The sequence below is a fragment of the Tenrec ecaudatus genome, chromosome 5 (assembly GCF_050624435.1).
Source record: "Tenrec ecaudatus isolate mTenEca1 chromosome 5, mTenEca1.hap1, whole genome shotgun sequence".
NCBI lineage: Eukaryota > Metazoa > Chordata > Mammalia > Afrosoricida > Tenrecidae > Tenrec > Tenrec ecaudatus.
Window position 1 is genome coordinate 112,487,190 of NC_134534.1, and position 6,311 is coordinate 112,493,500.

Genomic DNA, 6,311 nt, shown 5'->3' on the forward strand with positions numbered 1-6,311 from the left:
AGTCTTTTTTCAGACTAAAGGTGCATCGATTCCTTGAGCCTTTCTTGTTGTTCTTAAATGTAGCGTGTGCATGCCACACTTCAAATTGCATAGAAGTACGTGGAACAAGAATAAAACAAAACGCCCTCCTGCATCAAGTAAGTGGGCTCAACTGCTAAATGCAGGTTGGAGGTTTCAGTCCACACAAAAAGGTCTCAGAAAAGCAAGGCCTGGTAATCTACTGCTGAAGAATCGATTGGAGCACAGGTTGATGCTGACACACATGAATCAGATTTGATTCAACTGGTTATACTTAATAAAGTAGTGAAGTTTTCAAGTACTACTTTCTGGCACAGACTCAATTCTCCTCTCTTTCCAGCATTAACCAGTTTGGAAGCTCATGCTGTGCCATCCACTAAATTAAACAGCATTGAAAATGCAACTCCTCAATCCCACTACAGGCAGTCCCAAGATTACAAGCAACATCTGTTCCTCAGAGTGTCTTTCAATCGAATTTGTAGCTAAGTCCAAATGGTTCTTATTTAGCCTTTCTAATGATGTAAAATCTGCCTGTGTCACAAATATAGGTGATTGGAGTGAACAACTTGTCACAATTACATAGTTTATAAAGACAGTGTTCCATGACTTCCTTGGTGAGTAGCAACTGGGGTTTTAAAGCTGCTGAGCAACCATCTAAGGGACAGTTATTGGTCTCTCCTCTCCACCTAGGGGAAAGAATGACAAAAATTGAAGAAACATGGAAACAATCCAATGGACCAGTGAGCCACCAAACATCAATCTCCACAACTCTGAGACCAGAAGAACTAGATGGTGCCCAGTTATCACTATAAACTGCCCCGAAAGGAGCCCCACTAGAAGTCTGGTATAGCATTAGAAAATAGAATAAACTCAAATTCCTAGAAGAGATGGGTTATTGGTCAGATAGAGATTGGTGGAACCCCTGCGACTATGTCCCTGAATCATCCTTCAGGTTTGGAACTGAACTCACCCCCATGATGCAATTCTCAGCCAAACAATAGGCAGGTCTGTAATGGAAGCAATAACACCAGTGAGGCATGCATACATTAGAATAATCAACCAGGCTCCTCCTGCTGCTGGGGGCGGGGGCGGGGGCCTCTGGGCCGGGCTGCCCCACCCACCGAGCGGGCCCAGGTGCCCCGGGCGCGTGGATGGCCCGAGCCGCGAGATGAGGAGCCCCATGTGGGTTCGGGCTGGGCATCTCCGCGGGATTGCTGGGCCTGGACGGGGATGGGGAGGCCTCCCCGCATCAACCCCCCAGGGGGACCTGCTCTTCCTGCTGGACAGCTCAGCCAGCGTGTCTCACTATGAGTTCTCTCGAGTTCGGGAGTTCCTGGGGCAGCTGGCAGCCCCTCTGCCCCTGGGCCCTGGAGCCCTGCATGCCAGCCTGGTGCACGTGGGCAGCCAGCCATAAGCTAAGTTCCCCTTTGGCCAGCACAGCTCCAGTGCGGTGGTCCAGGATGCCATCCGGGCTGCAGCCCAACGCATGGGCGACACCAACACTGGCCGGGCACTGGCCTACGCCAAGAAGCAACTGTTTGATACGGAGGCCGGTGCCCAACCAGGGGTCCCCAAAGTGCTGGTGTGGGTGACAGATGGCGGCTCCAGCGACCCCATGGGACCCCCCATGCAGGAGCTCAAGGACCTGGGTGTCACCGTGTTCATCATCAGCACTGGCCGAGGCAACCGCCTGGAGCTGTCGGCTGCCGCCTCAGCCCCTCCCGAGAAGCACCTGCACGTGGTGGATGTAGATAACATGCCCATTATTGCCCAGACGCTGCGGGACTCCATTCTCGAGGCAATGCAGCCACAGCAGCAGCTCCGGGCCTCCGAGGTCACGTCCAGCAGCTTCAGCCTGACCTGGCCGCCCCTGCTGACCGCCAACTCTGGCCACTACTTGCTGGAACTAGTGCCTGTCGGCAAGCCAGGGGAGGTGCATCGCCAGCAGCTGCCGGGGAATACCACAAGCTGGGTCTGGGCGGGCCTCCAGCCAGACTTGGATTATGACGTGGCGCTGGTACCTGAGTCCAATGAACGCCCTGTGGGGCCACTGCACCTTCGGGTGCGCACGCTGCCTGGGGAAGCCAGCCCGGAGCGCATCGTCATTTCCCACGCCAGACTGCACAGCGTGCGCGTGAGCTGGGCCCCCACGCTGGATCCAGACTCCATCCTCGGCTACCACGTGCTTTACGGGCCGCTGCAGGGTGGTGGGGCACAGAGCGTGGAGGTGCCTGCGGGGCCACAACAGTACCACGCTGCAGGGGCTGATGCCCGGCACCACCTACCTAGTGACTGTGACCGCGGCCTTCCGCTCGGGCCGAGACCGCTCTCTGTCAGCCAAAGCCTGCACGCCCCCGGGGGAGCGCAGCAGAGTCCCACCCAGGGCCAGGGGCCCATGACCCGCCCGGCCAGGGACTCCATGTGACCCCCACCCCAGCCTTGCGGCCAGAGGGTCCGTGCCCACCCTCGGGGACGCTGGTCTCACCTGACTTCCCTGGCCAGATCCTCCACTGGGGCTGTGGTAGCCAAGTGCAACCAATTGGCTGGGTCCTTGGGCTCCCACAGACCCCTTTTGGCTGTGAGCCTGAGACGTGGGGTGTCCTTTGGGCAGGATTTTGAAGAGAGTGGCTGGTCAGGCTGAGAACACCCAGGCTGGCGCTGGGCCAAGGGTGGAGGGTGGCAGCCAGACATCCCCCTAGCCTAGTGTGAAGAACCTGCCCCTCTGGTGGCTAGGGCTGCCATTGGTTCAAGAGTTTGTGGTCCTGAGGCTCCTTGGCACGGAGGTCCCGGATGTTGATAGGAGGGCAGGGCAGGGCATTGGGAGGCAAAGTGGCTCAGGCCAGTCCCCAAGGGGTTCGCGACAGGAGAGGGAGGCGGATGGTGGTGCCAGCAACTAGGTTGGTGGGCCCCGGGGGCTGTGACTGCTGGGAACAGGTGGCCCTGCCTTCCTTCCCAGGACCCCAGCTGGGCCCAGCTAGCTCATGGTAAAGCGGTGTTTGTTTTGGAAGAGGGGGCTCCCACTCTTGCCTTTTCCCAGGCCCTGCCCCCAGATGGGCCCATCTGGTCCAGAAAACAAGGCTGCCTGGAGTGGGTCAACACCCCAGCGGATTTCTGAAGCATCCTCCGACCCTCCAGCAGTTGAGTCCACTGCCACATGATCCCTCCCGGGGCCCGCAGACAGGCCCTAGGGGGCAGGAAGCCCGGCCAGGTCTGTCCTCTGCAGTACCCAGAGCCCCCGCCCCGGCTCCCCTAGGCGTCCCAGGCTTTAGACTCCAGTAAGTCACACACACTGCACCCTGACGTCTCTGAGTCCTCGCAGGAGCACCCACAGGCAGGATAGCTGATGAGGCTGTGCGGAGTGGAGAGGCTCATCAGAAGCTGGCTGGTGCTGGACACAGAGAGGCTGCCCCCACCCCGCCGCCAGTGCTTCCCATCAAACCTTCTGTGACCCTCACTCTAGTCCTGTCCCCCCTTTCGGTGGGCTCCGGACCCCTTGGGGAGAGAGCAGGGCTCGGCTACACACCGGCACCCCCTGCTGGCAAAGGAGCTCCCCTCAGTGAACTTGCTGCTGCTTGCTAACGCTTGCTAATGGAAATAAAGTTCCTAACCGGAGAGACAAAAAAAAAAAAAGAATAATCAACCATCTGACATCAAAGGGGCAGCATTTCACCAAGTACAAGGTTAAGATGGGTCAGGAAATAAGAAGGAAAGGAGACAAAAACGTTGGAAGAAAGTAGATAGGTGATGGTACATTGAGGTGATGGTACATTGAGATGGATATTGTAAAATGTATGTGAATTGTTGAATGTAAGACTGATGCCTACTCTGTAAATCGACAACTGGCTCACAATAAAAAAAATTTTAATGATTTAGTTCACATGTTTCAAAGAGTGGGTGAATTAACATAATATCAAATGCAAAACCAAGTTGTCTGTGAAGTCCAACCTTGGAAGCTGCGGGACTGCGTGTCATCACATAGTCAATGCTCAGTAGCCACGGGAGCGCAGCGGCAACCAGAGCGAGCAGCACAGCTCCAGAACATGCTCAGCGTTGCAAATATTCTGGTGGCCAGCTGCGACCTCCACTGAATAAAGGGCTCGTCTCCATTCCTCGCACCTCTCTCTCATGCTTATTTCCTGACTCCCCCAACAACCTTCATTAAATGTCATCCCTGCTTGTGCTCAGATCTACACAAACAGGCTAATCAGGGGCATGTTGCCACGGAAAGTTCCCCTCATTTCCTGATGTCTCCATTGTTAGCTCACTGAAGGGATCATGACCATCCCCAAGAACACATGCAAGTTGAGAACCTTAACTAAGAACTCACAACTCTCAATGTAGCCTTGGGTACATGGACCCTCCAATCTTTCACTGAATAACCAAGATTGGTAACCATTTTTACCACACACACACACACACACACCCCTCAGGGGCTACCTTAATTCTTTCCTAAATAGTGGCTAGGATTGTTTTCTGGGCTCCAGAAGCCCATTTCATGTTGAGCTGGCAGATAATTGCCAAGTGCTAGAGTATAGTATGACCCTGTCCGTGGACACATAAAATGATTATGTATTTCCTTTCAGTTGCCCAATAACACCCTATCTTTTAAGCCTTTCTTTCTCTAGCAACACTATTCCTCAACAGACTTCCTCAATTTCTTGAACCATGTCTACTCACTTTTCAACATTCATCGTAGACATCGACGCCTCCAAAAACCCTTCTCTGCCCTTCCAGGCTGAATTGAGTGCCTCCATTGACCTCTCTGAAATGTCAATATAGGAGAGATTTTCAGGGTGGACATCTGGTAGGAAGCAGAGGAGGGGGTGGGTGATATCTTGTAACTATATTTTATAGAAAGGTACAGTTTTTGCTGGGAATTTGAAAGAAAAATAGCAACATTCTTAAAGATACTGTTATTCACACTTTAAAGGTGACTGGGAAAATATCAAGAGACCATTTCAAAGAACATCATGTTCAGGAGTGGATTAAAGGAAGGTTATGCCTTTCCCCAAGCCACACATAGACTCTGCTACTGGCTCCCCTGTGCACTCCAATAACACCCCGGCCTTTTTCCACAATTCTAGTAGTCCTGCCTTGGGTCTGTTTATGTGTCTGTCTCCACTATTAGACTGGCAGAGATCATGTTGATTTCTGTCTTGGTATGCCTCATACCCAGGGGGGTCCTCAACAGAACTGCTTAGGAATTGTTGGTTGGGTAAGTGGATGGACAAATAGGTGGGTGAGGAGAGGTTAAATGGCTGAGCAAGTGGATGGGTAAATGAATGAGTGAGAAGGTGGGTAGGTGGGTGAATGGTTAATAAATGGATGGATAGATGGATGGATGGAAAGTAGGAATAGACTCTTAAAGCTGCAATGCTTCCTTCAACTAAAATCTTCCGAAGAGTAAGATCTTGAATTTAAAAATTTCTCTCTCTCTCTCTCTCTCTCTCTCTCTCTCTCTCTCTCTCTCTCTCTCTCTCTCTCTCTCTCTCTTTCTGTGTGTGTCTGTCTCTCTTTCTCCCCTCCTTTTCTCCTCATTTCCAGGAACATCCAGGAAGTGTTTTATATTTGATACAGATATATTAATGCAGAGAGAAAAGGTATTTACCAGTAAGCTTACTCCAAAAGGGTTGGGGCAATAGAGAAAGGAATCCTTAACAATATATATTGGATTAAAAAAAAAAACACCTTGCTCTAATGGAAGTACAATTTGGAGACAAACTTAAACCACCTTCCTCTCTGTGGTATATGATTAAAATCTGCTTTGTTCTTCTAATTTGCTATTCTCAAATTACCACACTACTGCTGGCGCTGCAAACTCAGACTTCGCTGCTGCCCTTGAATTACTGCACAACCTACTCCTCCCCCTCCTCCTCTTTCCCCTTCTCCTCTCCCTCCTCCTCCTCCTTCTTCTTCAGCACTGAACCAGGAAGGTGCCATCCACACCTGGTGACGACAAGGAGTTTTCAAATCTGTAGTCAAAAGAAGTTGTTCCCCACCACCACCCCTCACCTTGTGTCATAATGTCCCTCCAGTGAAATACATCCCCCGAGAGGGTTGGGAGCACAAGGTGACGTCTTTCTTGACTAGGATCCAGATTTTATGAAAGGACCTGGATATTTCATTATGCCTAAGCCCACACTTTGGAAGCAAAGAGACTCCACCAGGGATGTAACTTTGTCCTCATATTTGTCTAGGGCTCTTCTAAATACCATGTTCTGGGATGGCTACCCTGTCTTCTTTCAGAGTAAGCCTCAAAACTCCAAACTAAGTCACCAGTAGAGGATTCTTTC

The 6,311-nt window shown here is 51.8% G+C and overlaps 1 pseudogene; it reads left to right on the forward strand.

Moving 5' to 3' along the window:
* Window positions 1-1,186: 1,186 nt before the first annotated feature.
* Window positions 1,187-2,608, forward strand: LOC142449227 (von Willebrand factor A domain-containing protein 1-like; annotated as a pseudogene).
* The last annotated feature ends 3,703 nt before the right edge of the window (window positions 2,609-6,311 follow it).